The 22,173-nt window shown below is 40.9% G+C and overlaps 1 protein-coding gene across 5 annotated transcripts in view; it reads left to right on the top strand.

Annotated features, from left to right (window-relative positions):
• GAS7 (growth arrest specific 7) overlaps positions 1-22,173 on the top strand; it is a 158,109-nt gene that overhangs the window by 50,502 nt on the left and 85,434 nt on the right. The window contains exon 1 of one of the 5 annotated variants that reach the window (XM_040436064.1): positions 18,418-18,524. The exons of the other annotated variants lie outside the window; for them this stretch is intronic. The gene's annotated coding sequence lies outside the window, so the exon portion shown is untranslated. Of the gene's footprint in view, positions 1-18,417; positions 18,525-22,173 lie in introns of those variants that run through there. 5 annotated transcript variants of the gene reach the window in all.

Raw genomic sequence — 22,173 nt, 5'->3', positions numbered from 1 at the left:
TGATCAGTTGAGCGTCCATTGCCCGCAGCAGAATAAAATATTTCAGGAGTAAGAAGAATGTATGACAATGGAAGTACTGTGCACACCACTAAACGATCTGGCAAAGGATGGGTTAATGGAGTCAGTTTGAAGCGCATTCATTAGGAAGTCCTCCATATTACAGCCCTGGTGTCCACAGGCCCATTCAGCTGGTGGCCCTTCGTGGAATTTGTGGTGAGGGCCCCTGGGAAATACTGCTCACAAGGGACTTGGCACCCCTCACATTCATGGCATATGGCACAATATGGCGGTTTGTGACCCAGTGACGTCATCAGGTGACAGAATAACCTTTATTCATCACAAAACACAATCCTGAGACTGATTACTTACGTTGTGGCAGCGCCTGCGGTCACATGAAGCGCGGTGAGGGGGTCTCTGCAGACCCCCGGACACATTATACAGTAACACTCTGATAGATTTCAAGAGAAGATCCAGCAATCTGCTATAATAAACCTGACAACCCACAGACTCTGGAGTCACCAACTCATCCCGTTACCATGGTGACAATCGTGTCCTGATCACTACATTGTAGTCACATGGGCAGATTATATAATATAAAAACTGTGAAAACTCATCAAATTCTAATTATCAGATAATTGTACTGAATGTATTCAGATGACGAGAGACTGTGATTCCACTGACTGGTCACAAGGGGCAGTATTATAGTAGTTATATTCTTGTACATAGGAGCAGTATTATAGCAGTTATATTCTTGTACATAGGAGCAGTATTATAGTAGTTATATTCTTGTACATAGGAGGCAGTATTATAGTAGTTATATTCTTGTACATAGGAGGCAGTATTATAGTAGTTATATTCTTGTACATAGGAGCAGTATTATAGTAGTTATATTCTTGTACATAGGAGGCAGTATTATAGTAGTTATATTCTTGTACATAGGAGCAGTATTATAGTAGTTATATTCTTGTACATAGGAGCAGTATTATAGTAGTTATATTCTTGTACATAGGAGCAGTATTATAGTAGTTATATTCTTGTACATAGGAGGCAGTATTATAGTAGATATATTCTTGTATATAGGAGCAGTATTATAGTAGTTATATTCTTGTACATAGGAGCAGTATTATAGTAGTTATATTCTTGTACATAGGAGGCAGTATTATAGTAGTTATATTCTTGTATATAGGAGCAGTATTATAGTAGTTATATTCTTGTACATAGGAGCAGTATTATAGTAGTTATATTCTTGTACATAGGAGCAGTATTATAGTAGTTATATTCTTGTACATAGGAGACAGTATTATAGTAGTTATATTCTTGTACATAGGAGCAGTATAGTAGTTATATTCTTGTACATAGGAGCAGTATTATAGTAGTTATATTCTTGTACATAGGAGCAGTATTATAGTAGTTATATTCTTGTACATAGGAGGCAGTATTATAGTAGTTATATTCTTGTACATAGGAGCAGTATTATAGTAGTTATATTCTTGTACATAGGAGGCAGTATTATAGTAGTTATATTCTTGTACATAGGAGCAGTATTATAGTAGTTATATTCTTGTACATAGGAGCAGTATTATAGTAGTTATATTCTTGTACATAGGAGGCAGTATTATAGTAGTTATATTCTTGTATATAGGAGCAGTATTATAGTAGTTATATTCTTGTACATAGGAGCAGTATTATAGTAGTTATATTCTTGTACATAGGAGCAGTATTATAGTAGTTATATTCTTGTACATAGGAGGCAGTATTATAGTAGTTATATTCTTGTACATAGGAGCAGTATTATAGTAGTTATATTCTTGTACATAGGAGGCAGTATTATAGTAGTTATATTCTTGTACATAGGAGCAGTATTATAGTAGTTATATTCTTGTACATAGGAGGCAGTATTATAGTAGTTATATTCTTGTACATAGGAGCAGTATTATAGTAGTTATATTCTTGTACATAGGAGGCAGTATTATAGTAGTTATATTCTTGTACATAGGAGCAGTATTATAGTAGTTATATTCTTGTACATAGGAGCAGTATTATAGTAGTTATATTCTTGTACATAGGAGCAGTATTATAGTAGTTATATTCTTGTACATAGGGGCAGTATTATAGTAGTTATATTCTTGTACATAGGGGGCAGTATTATAGTAGTTATATTCTTGTACATAGGAGGCAGTATTATAGTAGTTATATTCTTGTACATAGGAGGCAGTATTATAGTAGTTATATTCTTGTACATAGGAGGTAGTATTATAGTAGTTATATTCTTGTACATAGGAGCAGTATTATAGTAGTTATATTCCTGTACATAGGAGCAGTATTATAGTAGTTATATTCTTGTACATAGGAGCAGTATTATAGTAGTTATATTCTTGTTCATAAGAGGCAGTATTATAGTAGTTATATTCTTGTTCATAGGAGGCAGTATTATAGTAGCTGGAGCAATTATAGAACATACTGCAGGAAACTTGAGATTCTGATAAATCTGAGTTTTGTCGGGAATAACACTTTTTTCCATATGTTAATCTTTTCATGTGACCAGTGAATGTGTTTTTTTCTTGTTATTTTCATTAATATCTGGACCTCCCATTATATTTATGCTACACTGTCTGTATATCCAGACTCAGTATAAAGTGTGTGACCACCCATGATGAGAAGACTTTGAGTCATTTTGCGTGATTCTTCCTCCGGCTGTGATCCGTCTCCTTGTAGTCGCCCACTGTGTTTTGTATGTAGATGTGGATCCCACAGATGTTACTCGTCCCCTTTAATCCGCTGATGATGGGATGGATTATAATCTGTAGAGCAGGAATGTGTCCAGTGATTATGGAGATCTGCCGAGGTTTCTGGGGTGCAGTAGCTTTTCTTCAAATCCTTGAAGATGAGAAACCAAACACTCATCAGGTACCACACGTCTACTACAGCTGGGATGATGTTCCTCTTGGTAGATCCTCATCGGAGGTTGTCACTCAGGTTTCTTTACCTTCATGGTCAGTAGATTGGCCCCTCTTAGCCCGTATGGTGCTTCCCCACCATGTCTCCTTTAATAGATTGTCTATGGATGCCCAATCTTCACAGATATTTTAGAAACACTGGAGTAAACCTTGCAGGATCTTTTCGCAGCCCGTGCCATGAGCTTGTTTGCCTTACGCTGTTATGGGCATTCAGATGTTTGATGGATAATGATCTTTTTTTTAATTTTTTTTGCCCGGTACGTGAGGCTGGAAGTGGAGAGCTGGGTACACGCTGATCGCCTCCAAGTTTATTAAACAGTCAGTGTCGAGCCGCTCGCTTCGTCAACACCAGGCGCCATTAATGGGAGCTTGTTCTTCTCACCTGAAAACATCAACATGCTGAAATTTGATTTATTTGTTGTCACATACAGCCTGCCTTTGCCAGGGCCGTGTACACGGCAAGGGCTAAAGCCTAGTGCATTGTATGTGTGTGGAGTAATACTTTGTAATGGGCCACTATAGTGCACTGTATATAGCAGAGGGCAATCAGGAATGGGCAGAACTTACGGTATTATACATTTTATGACCACTAGGCCACCAGGGACTTTGGTACTGTAAGTGCTGCTCCAGGTTCACCTGTATAAAGTGTTGACTCCCTGGTGAGCCGGTGGAATATGCCACCCCAAGTGTCTGTTAATCCAATGGTATATAAATATTTAAATTACGGAGCTTACTGGTATATGTACAGTGACCGGTATCTGGAAATCCGGTACCAATGCGATCCATAGTAAGTGAAATGACTAGTCCCTGGTGACCGAGTGGTTAATAAGAAGCCCAATTCCAGATAACTGGTAATACAGAATGGTTTCTGGCAATGCTTGTTTTAACCCCTTCAGGACACTGCCATTTTTCACCTTCAGGACCAGGCCATTGTTCACCTTCAGGACCAGGCCATTGTTCACCTTCAGGACCAGGCCATTGTTCACCTTCAGGACCAGGCCATTGTTCACCTTCAGGACCAGGCCATTGTTCACCTTCAGGACCAGGCCATTGTTCACCTTCAGGACCAGGCCATTGTTCACCTTCAGGACCATTGAGTCAAAATATTTCGTACCTCTCACTCCCATCTTCAAGACTTTTCTCGAGCTGCACCTACTCTCTGGAATACTCTGTTCTGGAATACTCGGTAAATCTTCAACTTCTCCACCTTCAAATGTGCCTTAAAAACACATATTTTCAGGCAGGCTTATCAAGCTACCTAAAATGTTTTTTCCCAAACTGAACCTCCCCCCCACCAACTCCTCTGGCCTAAACTCGATCTTCTTGTAGTCCCGAACCCAAAGCAGATCGGCCAGCACCACTTCTGTCAGTTCAATAATGGCTCAAATCCTACTTATCACAATCAACTACCTTATGTGTCACCCCCAATTCCTCATAGATTGTAAGCTCTTGCGAGCAGGACCCAGACTCCTAGTGTTTCAGTTGCATATTATCCAGTTATTTTTGTTTTGTACATGAACCCTATGAATTTGTAAAGCGCCGCGGTATATGGTGGCGCTATATAAATAACATTTAATTTTTATTTATAGAAAAAATACCACATTTGGAAAAATTAGCAAATTTCAATTTCTCTACTTTTTTAATAGATAGTAATAACTCCAAAAATAATTATTACTTTACATTCCCCATATGTCTACTTCACGTTTTGGATCATTTTGAAAATTTACATTTTATTTTTTTAGGACGTTTAGAAGTTTAGAAGCAAATCTTAAAATTTTTAAGAAAATTTCCAAAACCCAATTTATTTTTTAAAGTCACTTTCTGTGGCTTACATATTAGAAACCACCCATAAATCACCCCATTTTAGGAAACTATACCCCTCAAGATATTCAATACTGATTTCACAAATGTTAACCCTTTAGGTGCCCCACGAGAATTAAAGGAAAATGGGAATTAAATTTCAAAATTTCACTTTGTTTTTGTTTTTTTTTAGCAGATTTTAAATTTGAATCTATTTTTTATGCAACCCATCAAGGTTTAACAGTCAAACAAAACTCAAAATCTATTTCCCTGAATCTGGAGTTTACAGAAACACCCCATATGTGCTCAAAAACTGATGTATGGGCACACAGCAGGGTTCAGAGTGGAAGGAGCACCATATGGCTTTAGTAGAGCTGATTTAGCTGGAATGGTAATTGGGAGCTATGTCGCATATGAAGACACCTGAGGTGGCCCTACAGTGGGAACCCCCAAAAAGTGACCCCATTTTGGAAACTACACCCCTCAAGGAATCTTTCAAGGTGTGTAGTGAGCACTTTGACCTTGGTAGTGAAAATTAAAAATTTTATTTTTTTCACAAAAAAGTTGCGTTACACCCACATTTTTCACTTTCCCAAAGGGTAACAGGACTAAATGTTCCCCATTTTCCCCCCAAATACGCCAACATCCCATATGTGTTCAAAAAATGATGTATGGATGCACGGCAGGGCTCTAGAGTCAAACAGCAAAATATGGATTTTGCTTACCTGAATTGGCAGACATGGATTTTAGGTGCCATGTCACATTTAAAAGATTCCTGGGGTCCCCAGAAATTAAAAACCCCAAGAAGTGACCCCATTTTGGAAATGGCACCCCCGTACGAACATTTTAAGTGGTGGAAAGGGCACTTTTGACCTTTCCACCACTTGAGCTTGAAATGAATATCTAGTGGTTGGTGAGAAGTGGATCTGTAAGCTCGGCGGGTGGTGAAACTACAGGGTACATCATGGATGAAATCAAAGCAATACTCCATGGATGAGTGGTAGATTCTGAAGCACTCCGGCATGCACAGGCCAGGTTTTTCAGGGCAGGTTTCGCAGTGGTAAATGGTGTCTTTCCTTTTGGAACACACCCTGCATCTTTTTTGGGTCCTTCCCTTCCTTCCGTCTGGGGGACTTGACCTGGAAAATGTTGCCCTGGTACGACACGGGCACCATGACGTCCATAAGTACTGGGCCCCTTCCCGGCCTGGCTTTGAAAAATATTAGGGCCTTGATAACCACCTGTTGGAACTGGAGGAAAGATCCTGTGTGGCCTGCAGATTGAAATATCACGTACGCATTGTACAATGTGTACGTCCAGCTTTTTGTACCACACTTTGGTTTTTCGTGTGGCACTGTTGGGCTTCATAAGTTGATCTGAAAGATCCACCCCTCCCATGTGTCTGTTGTAGTCCAGGATACAAACTGGTTTGGGGTCGTGGTTGTGGTACAGCGACAGGGGAGCTGGCATTAGTGTGAATGGTGGCTAGTACAAGGACGTCCCTCTTGTACTTTACAACCAGCATGTTCTCATGGAGGAGAGCTCTACTTTCGCCCATTCTCAGTGGTTGCCCTACTAGGGATCTAGGGAGGCCTCTCTGATTTTTGCGCGCTGTGCCGCACACCACAGTACCTCTGGCAGTTAGTGCCCTGAATAGGGGTATGCTGGTATTAGTTATCCACATACAGGTGGTAACCCTTATCCAGCAGTGGGTGCAGCAAGTCCCACACAATCTTCCCACTAACTCCTAGGACGGGGGACATTCTGGGGGTTCTATCCGTGAATCTTTTCCTTCGCAAACGCGGAACTTGTGGGTGTACCCGGAGCTACTCTCACAAAGTTTGTAAATCTTTATGCCATACCTTGCCCGTTTGCTAGGCAGGTACTGGCGGAATCTAACCCTCCCTTTGAACAGTAACAGGGACTCATCTACACAGACTTTTTTTATTGGGGTTGTACACCTAAGCAAACATTGTTCTGAAGTGGTCAAGGACAGGCCTAACCTTGAAAAGATGGTCAAATGTTGGGTCGTTTTGGGGTGGGCACTGTGCATTGTCATTGTAGTGTAGGAATTTTCGAATGGACTCAAATCGTTTCCGGGTCATGGTCTGACGGTAAATTGGAGTCTGGTAGAAAATGTGTAAACTTTTATTTAGTGAGGGGTGTGTGTTGTTTTCACACATGAAGGGGCTTGTAATAAATTCCAGATGTTCTTCTTTTCTTCTTCTTTCAGCAGGAAAGTGTTAAATCGCTGTGGTGGTGCACCACAAGTCTCACAAGTCACCAGCTAGAATGTCTGCATGCAGGGAGGTTCAGCCCTTTCCTGTTCAGCTATAGTGCCGCCATTGGCTGGAGTGTTGTTCCAGCCAATCACAGCGCTGGCAGGGGACGCCAAACACTGGTGTCCCCTGCCTCACCTCGGAGGAGACCCCGGTTCAGCACCGTCACCTCCCCCTGAATCCCACCCGCCTCGCCCCGCAGCTTCTTCCTCCTGCTTCAGGCGCTGCGATGTGCCGGTCTTCATTGACCGGCCAATCGCAGCGCTTGGAGCTGCAGAGGGGCGGTGCTGCACCATGCTGCCCTTTCCCTGGCATGGCTGCCTGCTGGTGAGAGCAGCCATAGTGCCCCGATTCCCCCGCGATTCCCTCCCAGCGCCCTTAACGCACGTCCAGATGTGACGTACATGTACGGCAAGGGTCCTTAAGGGGTTAAACAGAAAATTTGGCCACTTTGTATGGTATATATCGCTGGATCACCAGGGACTGTGCATTGTGTATATCACTGGATCACCAGGGACTGTGCATTGTGTATATCACTGGATCACCAGGGACTGTGCATTGTGTATATCACTGGATCACCAGGGACTGTGCATTGTATATACCACTGGATCCCCAGGGACTGTGCATTGTATATACCACTGGATCACCAGAGACTGTGCATTGTGTATATCACTGGATCACCAGGGACTGTGCATTGTGTATATCACTGGATCACCAGGGACTGTGCATTGTGTATATCACTGGATCACCAGGGACTGTGCATTGTGTATATCACTGGATCACCAGGGACTGTGCATTGTGTATATCACTGGATCACCAGGGACTGTGCATTGTGTATATCACTGGATCACCAGGGACTGTGCATTGTGTATACCACTGGATCCCCAGGGACTGTGCATTGTGTATACCACTGGATCACCAGAGACTGTGCATTGTATATATCACTGGATCACCAGGGACTGTGCATTGTGTATATCACTGGATCACCAGGGACTGTGCATTGTGTATATACCACTGGATCACCAGGGACTGTGCATTGTGTATATCACTGGATCACCAGGGACTGTGCATTGTGTATATCACTGGATTACCAGGGACTGTGCATTGTGTATATCACTGGATCACCAGGGACTGTGCATTGTATATACCACTGGATCCCCAGGGACTGTGCATTGTGTATATCACTGGATCACCAGGGACTGTGCATTGTGTATATCACTGGATCACAAAGGTCTGGACACCATTCAGCAGAACTTCTTTGTAACTTCAGTGTAGACTATGGGGCACTTCTATCCAGCCCATGGAGCGGTATGTGTATTACTGGGCAGGGTGTTCTGTCACACACTATATATACACTCATCTAAAGAATTATTAGTGCCCCCATACTAATACGGTGTTGGACCCCCTTTTGCCTTCAGAACTGCCTTAATTCTACGTGGCATTGATTCCACAAGGTGCTGATAGCATTCTTTAGAAATGTTGGCCCATATTGATAGGATAGCATCTTGCAGTTGATGGAGATTTGAGGGATGCACATCCAGGGCACGAAGCTCCCGTTCCACCACATCCCAAAGATGCTCTATTGGGTTGAGATCTGGTGACTGTGGGGCCATTTTAGTGCAGTGAACTCATTGTCATGTTCAAGAAACCAATGTGAAATGATTGGAGCTTTGTGACATGGTGCATTATCCTGCTGGAAGTAGCCATCAGAGGATGGATACATGTTCTCATTCTGTTTACGCCAAATTCCGACTCTACCATTTGAATGTCTCAACAGAAATCGAGACTCATCAGACCAGGCAACATTTTTCCAGTCTTCAACAGTCCAATTTTGGTGAGCTCGTGCAAATTGTAGCCTCTTTTTCCTATTTGTAGTGGAGATGAGTGGTACCCGGTGGGGTCTTCTGCTGTTGTAGCCCATCCGCCTCAAGGTTGTGCGTGTTGTGGCTTCACCATTGCTTTGCTGCATACCTCGGTTGTCACGAGCGGTTATTTCAGTCAACGTTGCTCTTCTATCAGCTTGAATCAGTCGGCCCATTCTCCTCTGACCTCCAGCATCCACAAGGCATTTTCGCCCACAGGACGGCCGCATACTGGATGTTTTTCCCTTTTCACACCATTCTTTGTAAACCCTAGAAATGGTTGTGCGTGAAAATCCCAGTAACTGAGCAGATTGTGAAATACTCAGACCGGCCCGTCTGGCACCAACAACCATGCCACGCTCAAAATTGCTTAAATCACCTTCCTTTCCCATTCTGACATTCAGTTTGGAGTTCAGGAGATTGTCTTGACCAGGAGCCCCCCCCTAAATGCATCGAAGCAACTGCCATGTGATTGGTTGACTAGATAATTGCATTAATGAGGAATAGAACAGGTGTTCCTAATAATTCTTTAGGTGAGTGTAGATATCTATATATATATCTATATATACCCTGCGTGCGACCAGCAGGGTAATGAGCTCAGACTGAGAGGCACAGACGCAGCAACAGCTGAAAGTGGAATTGGGAGAGCGGGAACAGCTGCTCTTGTTTTGCGATAAATTAAAGCATTAAGTAGAAGCCGTTCTAATTTGCTCTCAAAATTAGCATAAATAAATAAATATGATGACATCACTGCGCTACAGAACACATTACCAGGAAGGGACATATGACCTGATCCACATACACACCCGTTGTTAGAACATGAGTGCCCCCCCCACCAAACTCCTACTGGAATGATATGACATTGTGTGTCAGTACCAGCTATGCACAGTAGGGGGCAGCTGTAAACACCTATTTTAATTTAAATATTTTTTTTAACCCTTCCACATCTTATTATTATCCCAATTCCATTAAAGAACCCAACTTTTTCTCGGATTATTTTAAGGTGATGCAGTGTCACAGAAGTTAGAGAAGAGTTGGAAGCTAAAGGGATTTTTTTCTGTACTGAAAATAGTCCATTAGAACGTTCTCTATATCATAAACGTGTCCTTAGATAGAATGCGTCTGTTATACACCAGCTGGGAGACTGGACAGTGTATTGTAAGCATTACAAAAAAAATATTCTGTGCCATTAAACAGTCTGTAGAATTCTCTGTATCGTAACCTGTTGTGCTATGTTCGTTAGATTGCTGTCTGTACAACACATCAGTCATTAGAATGCCGTCTGTACAACACATCAGTCATTAGAATGCCGTCTGTACAACACATCAGTCATTAGAATGCCGTCTGTACAACACATCAGTCATTAGAATGCTGTCTGTACAATACATCAGTCATTAGAATGCTGTCTGTACAACACATCAGTCATTAGAATGCTGTCTGTACAACACATCAGTCATTAGAATGCTGTCTGTACAACACATCAGTCATTAGAACGCTGTCTGTACAATACATCAGTCATTAGAACGCTCTCTGTACAACACATTAGTCATTAGAATGATGTGTTGTACAGACAGCATTCTAATGACTGATGTGTTGTACAGAGAGCATTCTAATGACTGATGTGTTGTACAGAGAGCATTCTAATGACTGATGTATTGTACAGAGAGCGTTCTAATGACTGATGTGTTGTACAGACAGCATTCTAATGACTGATGTGTTGTACAGACAGCATTCTAATGACTGATGTGTTGTACAGACAGCATTCTAATGACGTATTGTACAGACAGCATTCTAATGACGTATTGTACAGACAGCATTCTAATGACTGATGTGTTGTACAGAGAGCATTCTAATGACGGATGTGTTGTACAGACAGCATTCTAATGACGGATGTGTTGTACAGACAGCATTCTAATGACTGATGTATTGTACAGACAGCATTCTAATGACTGATGTGTTGTACAGAGAGCATTCTAATGACTGATGTGTTGTACAGACAGCATTCTAATGACTGATGTATTGTACAGAGAGCATTCTAATGACTGATGTGTTGTACAGAGAGCATTCTAATGACTGATGTGTTGTACAGACAGCATTCTAATGACTGATGTGTTGTACAGACAGCATTCTAATGACGTATTGTACAGACAGCATTCTAATGACGTATTGTACAGACAGCATTCTAATGACTGACGTATTGTACAGACAGCATTCTAATGACTGATGTGTTGTACAGACAGCATTCTAATGACTGATGTGTTGTACAGACAGCATTCTAATGACTGATGTGTTGTACAGAGAGCATTCTAATGACTGATGTGTTGTACAGAGAGCATTCTAATGACTGATGTGTTGTACAGAGAGCATTCTAATGACTGATGTGTTGTACAGAGAGCATTCTAATGACTGATGTGTTGTACAGAGAGCATTCTAATGACTGATGTGTTGTACAGACAGCATTCTAATGACGTATTGTACAGAGAGCATTCTAATGACTGATGTGTTGTACAGACAGCATTCTAATGACTGATGTGTTGTACAGACAGCATTCTAATGACGTATTGTACAGAGAGCATTCTAATGACTGATGTGTTGTACAGAGAGCAGTCATTAGAATACTCTCTACACCATAAATCAATTCAGGTATAGTTACCATGTCAGCCTGAAAATTAGGCAGTGAGATATCAATGTGATAGTAAGGCCCATTTCACACTGCTGGCATAGTCCCTGCATAGTATCAGTCCTTTGACCATGTTGAAAATGCATTTATATTACTAAGAAAATTCCATACCTTAAATTCCATGGTAGAATGCTGTGTGCCAAGCTGGACATTAGACTGCTCTACACTATATCTAAGGTTAGTGGGTTTCCTGGAAGATTCGCGGTACTTGACATTAGAGTGCTCAGTTTTATTCCGTATTAGACTGCTCTCTGTGTAGAATGCTCTGCACGTAGTAAAGGTGTTGACTGAATGCTCTACTAATGTGGGTTAGTCATTAGAATGCTCTGATTATTAGACTGTCCCCAACATAAACCACCCATTTCTTAGAGTGCCCTGTGCCGTTAGAATGCTTTTCAATGTGATTTCATCTTTTGAGGGATATGTATTGACCTGCAGTAAAATCTTCTATGTGATACGATTATGTGATATATTGCAGTATACGGCGTATATACCTGTGTGGTGATCTCGCACATACTCTCCTCTGATCTCCATTTTTTGTGTGTAGATGGGACAGTAGAGGAGGGAGCTGTCACATACTGGGCATTAGACTGATCGTGACATCATCCAATCCGAGAGAGAGTGCTCTGTGTGATACAGTCTGCTGAGCTGTGTATCTAATCCTATCCTGTGTGATACTGTCTGCTGAGCTGTGTATCCAATCCTATCCTGTGTGATACAGTCTGCTGAGCTGTGTATCTAATCCTATCCTGTGTGATACTGTCTGCTGAACTGTGTATCTAATCCTATCCTGTGTGATACTGCCTGCTGAGCTGTGTATCTAATCCTCCCCTGTGTGATACTGTCTGCTGAGCTATGTATCTAATCCTATCCTGTGTGATACTGTCTGCTGAGCTGTGTATCTAATCCTATCCTGTGTGATACTGTCTGCTGAGCTGTGTATCTAATCCTATCCTGTGTGATACTGTCTGCTGAGCTGTGTATCTAATCCTATCCTGTGTGATACTGTCTGCTGAGCTGTGTATCTAATCCTATCCTGTGTGATACTGTCTGCTGATCTGTGTATCTAATCCTATCCTGTGTGATACTGACTGCTGAGCTGTGTATCTAATCCTATTCTGTGTGATACTGTCTGCTGAGCCGTGTATCTAATCCTATCCTGTGTGATACAGTCTGCTGAGCCGTGTATCTAATCCTATCCTGTGTGATACTGTCTGCTGAACCGTTTCCTCTCTTTCCTCCATCTCTCCAGTGATTACGGCGTTTGTGGGTTTTGTTTTAGGTATTTCGGGAAACCAAATGAATTAGCAAAGTTTTCTTCAAAACTGACCAAAAACCTCAACGAGACGGAGAAGAATCTCTGCGGTTCAGTCTTTAAGGAGGTCATCGGCCCAAAGTGAATGTTAATATTTAACGATCTGTCACCAGGAGAAGATTAAATGATAGAACAAAAACATCATCCACAACACAGGACCCAGAACATAGTGCACACAGTAAGATAAGTCATAGGAGGTAGTATTATAGTAGTTATATTCTTGTACATAGGAGCAGTATTATAGTAGTTATATTCTTGTACATAGGAGGCAGTATTATAGTAGTTATATTCTTGTACATAGGAGGCAGTATTATAGTAGTTATATTCTTGTACATAGGAGCAGTATTATAGTAGTTATTTTCTTGTACATAGGAGCAGTATTATAGTAGTTATATTCTTGTACATAGGAGCAGTATTATAGTAGTTATATTCTTGTACATAGGAGGCAGTATTATAGTAGTTATATTCTTGTACATAGGAGGCAGTATTATAGTAGTTATATTCTTGTACATAGGAGCAGTATTATAATAGTTATATTCTTGTATATAGGAGCAGTATTATAGTAGTTATATTCTTGTACATAGGAGCAGTATTATAGTAGTTATATTCTTGTACATAGGAGCAGTATTATAGTAGTTATATTCTTGTATATAGGAGGCAGTATTATAGTAGTTATATTCCTGTACATAGGAGCAGTATTATAGTAGTTATATTCCTGTACATCGGAGGCAGTAATATAGTAGTTATATTCTTGTACATAGGAGGCAGTATTATAGTAGTTATATTCCTGTACATAGGAGACAGTATTATAGTAGTTATATTCTTGTATATAGGAGGCAGTATTATAGTAGTTATATTCTTGTACATAGGAGCAGTATTATAGTAGTTATATTCTTGTACATAGGAGGTAGTATTATAGTAGTTATATTCTTGTACATAGGAGCAGTATTATAGTAGTTATATTCTTGTACATAGGAGGCAGTATTATAGTAGTTATATTCTTTTACATAGGAGCAGTATTATAGTAGTTATATTCTTGTACATAGGAGCAGTATTATAGTAGTTATATTCTTGTACATAGGAGCAGTATTATAGTAGATATATTCTTGTACATAGGAGCAGTTTTATAGTAGATATATTCTTGTACATAGGAGGCAGTATTATAGTAGTTATATTCTTGTAGATAGGAGCAGTATTATAGTAGTTATATTCTTGTACATAGGAGCAGTATTATAGTAGTTATATTCTTGTACATAGGAGGCAGTATTATAGTAGTTATATTCTTGTACATAGGAGCAGTATTATAATAGTTATATTCTTGTATATAGGAGCAGTATTATAGTAGTTATATTCTTGTACATAGGAGGCAGTATTATAATAGTTATATTCTTGTACATAGGAGGCAGTATTATAATAGTTATATTCTTGTACATAGGAGGCAGTATTATAATAGTTATATTCTTGTACATAGGAGGCAGTATTATAATAGTTATATTCTTGTACATAGGAGCAGTATTATAGTAGTTATATTCTTTTACATAGGAGCAGTATTATAGTAGTTATATTCTTGTACATAGGAGCAGTATTATAGTAGTAATATTCTTGTACATAGGAGCAGTATTATAGTAGTTATATTCCTGTACATAGGAGACAGTATTATAGTAGTTATATTCTTGTACATAGGAGGCAGTATTATAGTAGTTATATTCTTGTACATAGGAGCAGTATTATAGTAGTTATATTCTTGTACATAGGAGCAGTATTATAGTAGTTATATTCTTGTACATAGGAGGCAGTATTATAGTAGTTATATTCTTGTACATAGGAGCAGTATTATAGTAGTTATATTCTTGTACATAGGAGCAGTATTATAGTAGTTATATTCTTGTACATAGGAGCAGTATTATAGTAGTTATATTCTTGTACATAGGAGCAGTATTATAGTAGTTATATTCTTGTACATAGGAGCAGTATTATAGTAGTTATATTCTTGTACATAGGAGCAGTATTATAGTAGTTATATTCTTGTACATAGGAGCAGTATTATAGTAGTTATATTCTTGTACATAGGAGCAGTATTATAGTAGATATATTCTTGTACATAGGAGGCAGTATTATAGTAGTTATATTCTTGTACATAGGAGGCAGTATTATAGTAGTTATATTCTTGTACGTAGGAGCAGTATTATTGCCTGGGTATGTTTATCTATATGAATATTATCAGTAGTTTGCAGCCCCCCCTTCCCCCCAGTGTTGCTGTGTTTTTGTTCCCCTGTTACATGCAGTTGTTAGTTGCGGTATAGCAGGTTCTCGTCTTAGATATATAAATACTATTGTCACCCAGTGAATGATCTCCTTGGTGACATGAGCCTCAAACACGGTGAGATGCTGCTTAACTCTTGGGCTCATAGACTTGGAAAACCATAGAAACCAAATATTATTCTGTCGTTTATGAACCTAAAAAACTCAGAGGAAGAATAAAGTGTGAAAGGCAGCACATGTGGCAGCCTCTCCGAAACCACAGAGGTCAGGACCTCCGTTACTCTTGGAAACTTCAAGTATTGATCTTCTGACATCATGGACTCTTTCTTTGAAGTTTTAGTAAATGTTAATATTCTGGCCAAAATAACATAACCTGTCCAGTGCCCCACCTTGTGTACTGGTTCAATATGCCGTCGTCTAGTGTACATGGATCAAGTGAAGACCATGTGCCGCTGATATCTTCATTACATTTCCTAACTCCTTCTGACATGATTGATGATTAATGATTAATTTAATTCTTGTATTATATTTCATTAATAAAGTCCATAATCCAGGGCCATGATCTTCACTTGATCTGTGTACATAACGGGAACTACTGCTTTTTTGAGGGGGCCGGGGGGATATGACCACTGCGTCTTGCCCTATTAATCTTCAGCTGTGACTCCAGTCACATCCAAAGCTGTATTTACACTTTAAAAATATGTTCTGTATGGGTTCAGAACCAGCGGGGGGCACTCTGAGCTCCTGAGAGCTATCAGAAGACCAGCAGAACTTTGCATACTGCTTTAGATGGGATTGGAGTATGAGAGCTGACGTAACGAACATTTGACATGAGATGCACTTTACTCTGATGACATCACGTGTTAGTCATGTGATTGCACCACAGGTTCCGGGCACACTGTCAGGATTGTGCTTTGAAGTCATTATTCCTTCCTGCGGAGTTCCCCGGCACAAATGGAGAAGAATCTTCTCTAAGATCTAGATGCCCTCTCTGCATTCACTCTGACTCTTAAAGGGCATCTGTCAGCAGTTTTATACCTATGACACCGGCTGACTTGTTACCTGTGTGCTTGGCAGCTGAAGGCATCTGTGGTGGTGCCATGTTCATATGTGCTAATATCCTGAGATTGCCTGATCCTTACCTAAAGGTTTGCCAATGAGTAACTGGCCACCAACATGGACCTGTTATCAGGCCAACAACAGTTATTAGACACCAAGTCAGGACAATTATCAGGACACTCAAGAGGGCCAGGGATCGGGCCAGGAAGGCTGGCCAGGGATCGGGCCAGGAAGGCTGGCCAGGGATCGGGCCAGGAAGGCTGGCCAGGGATCGGGCCAGGAAAGCCGGCCAGGGATCGGGCCACTGAAATGGACCAGTTTGATCAGTTCAACAATGTGGCTCAGGTAGCAGGACAATCTTAATTGGGCCATGTGATGCTAGTTTTAAGGTTTGGTGAAGATGCTAAAGATTTAATGTTTCACCAAACCCAGTTAGTCACCTTCTTCCAAAGTTCTTACCTTTAGGACTGCAAGGGAGGTCCACCTGAAAATTCTTTGGTCCTCTGAGAGGACAGTCCTGGGTATGGTCTTGTCAGTAGACGATACTGGACATTGCTTTTTTTGTGACTTAGCCAGGACATCAACACGAGTCCTACAATATATCGACTGATTTCTGAGTCTCCTGCCAGCTTAAAGACCCACACCCATGGGTCTAAAGACTGTAGGTGCTTCAGAATATTAACCCTCTTGTTATACCACCTTTGACAGGGAGGTAGGTTAAGGTTTGGACTTGTAATGTAGCACTACACCATCAGTATGCACTCCTACGTAATTCCATGCTGTCACTGAGATCTTCTCGATTTTGCCGAGTGCTGAGTTCCAGCATCTTGTAAACCACTCTGCTCGCTTATAAACATGTCATTTACAATCTACGGCCTGCGGTGCTCAAGGAAGGAAACCGGATGGTATTGTCCTGTGTATACAAGTCGTCTCCTGTGCCCTCCAGCTTCCTGACAGCTAGTATTGTGAGCATCTAATATATTGTCCTCCTGCTGTGAGAGAGGATTAGAGAGGCCTTCTCCACGCTCTGTGATGCACTGTCCTTCACATGGGTCATTCATGCCAGAGCTGTAATGCTGGTGCCACATGGAGGGCCCTCCACCATAGATGTCATATTCCCATACTCCATGTTTAACTTGGTCATGGATAATTATTTTATTGTATTAGGACATGAGATGATGGATATGGGTTATGGTTTGGTAGATAGGAGAAGGATACATTGACTAGAGAGGAGTGGGCTGACTGGACACGGTTAGCTCAGCTCAAGAATCAAGATTTTTAGGTCAAATGGAGGTGGACAGATCATTTGGAGTTGGGGAATCCTGTTGAAGGTGGCCAGGTCATGCGGAGATAGGCAGCTCTTGTGGAGGTCAGCAGATCGAAGAGCGGTGGCCAGGTCATGTGGAGATAGGCAGCTCTTGTGGAGGTCGGCAGATCGAAGAGCGGTGGCCAGGTCATGTGGAGATAGGCAGCTCTTGTGGAGGTCGGCAGATCGAAGAGGGGTGACCAGGTCATGTGGAGATGGGCAGGTTATCAGACCCATATCTGATCACCTACCTCCTATCACTATCCATTTCATATGAGGTCACCTACCTCCTATCACTATCAGTGCCATATCTGGCTACCTGTTTATTATCACTATCCATAATATCTGGTCACCTACCTGTTATCACTATCCAACCAGTATCTGGTCACCTACCTGTTATTACTATACATCTGATATCTAGTCACCTACCTCTTATCACTATCCAAACAGTATCTGGTCATACATATACAGAGTCCTATGGGACATGTTCTGTGTCTCAGTATTTTGGGCAGCAGATAATTGTGGATCTGCCCTGAGGACATGAGGAACAGACGACTCTTCAGACAACTGAGCCGCCTCACATTCACCCTCATAGGGGTCTTTGTAGAGATTGGGCTCACGTCCAAGGTCATGTACCACAATCCTTCCGTTCTCTTCCCCTAAACTGGACCACAAGTATCTGCTGTGACCGACCATTGTGTCCTCCATATGATCTAACAAGGCTGTGCAGACTGGTTTTGGGGGGAAGGGGGGTTGGGGTTTGCACCATTTTCGTCCTTTCTCTTCCTCTAAGTGACAAAAGTCTGAATGAGAGTTTTGAATGGTCGGTGACGGGCAGGAACGAGTCACCCGGATTGCCCCATCCTCCATCCTTTAGTGTTACCACAGCTTCTGTAATCATTTCCTGCCCGTCCACTACATCCTTATACTACTCCCTGCTCATTACTGGTGCAGAGCCGAGACCATCCAGAGCTGGGATACATCTGAGGAGCCCACAACACACGGTAAGGACCATGGTCCATGCTGATGTTTGGAGATGTGTGCACCTGGGCTGAGACTAGTGAGGGTTCATGGTCCAATACTAGTTATTACTGCTTGGACTGCTGCCACCTGACACTGATATGTCACATTTTCAGCATCTTCACACTATTTGGACCACTGGGTGGAGCTGTTTTATTGCACACTGTTATATGTGGGCTGTCCATCTCTATTCAAATTATTAATTCTGTTCCTCGCACCCTCAATCCTCTCCTCAATTCTTCCCTTATCGAAATTCCTTTATCTGTGCCTGAAGGGGGACTTATCTGGAACATTAAAGAGGTTTTCCGTGATTTTTATACTGATGACCCATCCTCTGGGCAGTTCGGCAGGGGTCCTGGGTGTCGGACCCCCACCAGTCAGATACTGATGACCTTTCCTGAGGATGGGTCATCAGTATAAAAATCATGGAAAACCCTTTTAAAGTAAAAAGAATCCCAGGTAGAAGTGATAGTTGCAGGAGGGCACAAGTACAGTACCACCAAGACAAAGTTATCAGATGGCGCGGTTCCCTCCCCACTATCATTATCGCTTGGTTCTGTCTGCTCCCTGCAGCATGTATGACAATTACTACGGCATCCAGAACCTCTGCCAGCTCTGCCACGTAACTCATGTTTCAGCACAACAAAGTCGCTGCCAAAGTCCGAGTGAAAGCGAGAAATGTTATTCTACTGTTTGTGCAACTGCAAAGTGATTCACTACTTGGCGGAATGAGACCCCAGTGTGAGGAATTGTGTACCAGCAGTCAGAGCAGGAACACCAACCCGGGCATACAGCTGGTATAAGTTATACATCTTCTTGTATATAGTGATATGGACCATGCTGGTATAACCTGGGTATCTCCTGTATATAACTATATATGTACAGCTGGTATAAGTTATACATCTTCTTGTATATAGTGATATGGACCATGCTGGTATAACCTGGGTATCTCCTGTATATAATTATATATGTACAGCTGGTATAAGTTATACATCTTCTTGTATATAGTGATATGGACCATGCTGGTATAACCTGGGCATATCCTTTATATAATTATATATGTACAGCTGGTATAAGTTATACATCTTCTTGTATATAGTGATATGGACCATGCTGGTATAACCTGGGTATCTCCTGTATATAATTATATATGTACAGCTGGTATAAGTTATACATCTTCTTGTATATAGTGATATGGACCATGCTGGTATAACCTGGGTAACTCCTGTATATAATTATATATGTACAGCTGGTATAAGTTATACATCTTCTTGTATATAGTGATATGGAGCATGCTGGTATAACCTGGGTATCTCCTGTATATAATTATATATGTACAGCTGGTATAAGTTATACATCTTCTTGTATATAGTGATATGGAGCATGCTGGTATAACCTGGGTATCTCCTGTATATAATTATATATGTACAGCTGGTATAAGTTATACATCTTCTTGTATATAGTGATATGGACCATGCTGGTATAACCTGGGTAACTCCTGTATATAATTATATATGTACAGCTGGTATAAGTTATACATCTTCTTGTATATAGTGATATGGACCATGCTGATATAACCTGGGCATCTCCTGTATATAATTATATATGTACAGCTGGTATAAGTTATACATCTTCTTGTATATAGTGATATGGACCATGCTGGTATAACCTGGGCATCTCCTGTATATAATTATATATGTACAGCTGGTATAAGTTATACATCTTCTTGTATATAGTGATATGGACCATGCTGGTATAACCTGGGCATCTCCTGTATATAATTATATATGTACAGCTGGTATAAGTTATACATCTTCTTGTATATAGTGATATGGACCATGCTGGTATAACCTGGGCATCTCCTGTATATAATTATATATGTACAGCTGGTATAAGTTATACATCTTCTTGTATATAGTGATATGGACCATGCTGGTATAACCTGGGCATCTCCTGTATATAATTATATATGTACAGCTGGTATAAGTTATACATCTTCTTGTATATAGTGATATGGAGCATGCTGGTATAACCTGGGCATCTCCTGTATATAATTATATATGTACAGCTGATATAAGTTATACATCTTCTTGTATATGGTGATATGGAGCATGCTGGTATAACCTGGGTATCTCTGTATATAATTATATATGTACAGCTGGTATAAGTTATACATCTTCTTGTATATAGTGATATGGACCATGCTGGTATAACCTGGGCATCTCCTGTATATAATGATATATGTACAGCTGGTATAAGTTATACATCTCCTTGTATACAGTGATATGGAGCATGCTGGTATAACCTGGGCATCTCCTGTATATAATTATATATGTACACCTGGTATAAGTTATACATCTTCTTGTATACAGTGATATGGACCATGCTGGTATAACCTGGGTATCTCCTGTATATAATTATATATGTACAGCTGGTATAAGTTATACATCTTCTTGTATATAGTGATATGGACCATGCTGGTATAACCTGGGCATCTCCTGTATATAATTATACAGGTACAGCTGGGATATGATATATATATATACATACAGTATAATGCTGCTATCCATAATCTCTGCCCTGCTTTCCATTTCTTACTTTTCCTGTAGATGTTATAGTGCTGGAAAGGAACAGAATAAAAATCTCTCTGTTTCCCTGTTCTTCTTGATCCTGGAGAATGTATGTATTGTGGGACACAGTCTCCCTCTAAGCTGCCCTACAGATCTGTCCACCAGGCGCCTTTCTGCTCCATATTTATGAAGACTCCTTTATTTGTGGCTGACTGCCAGTTTATGTGGTCAAGGGTTTTGCCTGTGAGATACGGCCCGACAGCTGGGTGGCGCAAACATTTCAGATGTGACCAAACCAAAACCTTAGGGCTCATGCACACGACCGTATGGCTTTTTCAGTGTTTTGCGGTCTGTTTTTTTATGGATCCATTGTTCCGTTTTTCCGTATGCCATATACAGTATACAGTAATTGCATAGAAAAAATTGTGCTGGGCATAACATTTTCAATAGATGGTTGAGAAAAAACGGAACGGATACGGAAGACATACGGATGCATTTCCGTATGTGTTCCGTTTTTTTTTTGTGGACCCATTGACTTGAATGGAGCCAAGCACTGTGATTTGCGGACAAGAAAAGGACGTTCTATTTTTTCACAATACGGAAATACTGAAACGGAATGCACACGGAGACACATACAATGTCAATCAGCTGCTTCTAAGGCCACCAGGATACTGTCATGCATTATACGAAGCATGGACTCGCGGGGCAGGGATGTGATATTACCACTTTACAAAGCGCTGGTGCGGCCTCATCTGGAATACGCAGTCCAGTTCTGGGCACCAGTCCATAGAAAGGATGCCCTGGAGCAGGAGAGAGTACAGAGGAGAGCGACTAAACTGATAAGGGGCCTGGAGGGAGTTATGAAGAAAGATTAAAAGAATTGAATGTATTTAGTCTTGAGAAGAGACGTCTAAGGGGGGACATGATTAACCTGTACGAGTATATAAATGTACCAAAAAATACGGAGAAAAACTGTTCCATATGAAATGCGCTCAAAAGACAAGGGGGGGAAAAGTTCAGTCTCCGGAAGCGTCAAAGCTTCTTTACTGTAAGAACTGTGAAT

Source organism: Bufo bufo, chromosome 6 (assembly GCF_905171765.1).
Source record: "Bufo bufo chromosome 6, aBufBuf1.1, whole genome shotgun sequence".
In the NCBI taxonomy this organism is placed as follows: Eukaryota; Metazoa; Chordata; class Amphibia; order Anura; family Bufonidae; genus Bufo; species Bufo bufo.
This window is presented reverse-complemented; position numbering and strand designations above follow the sequence as displayed.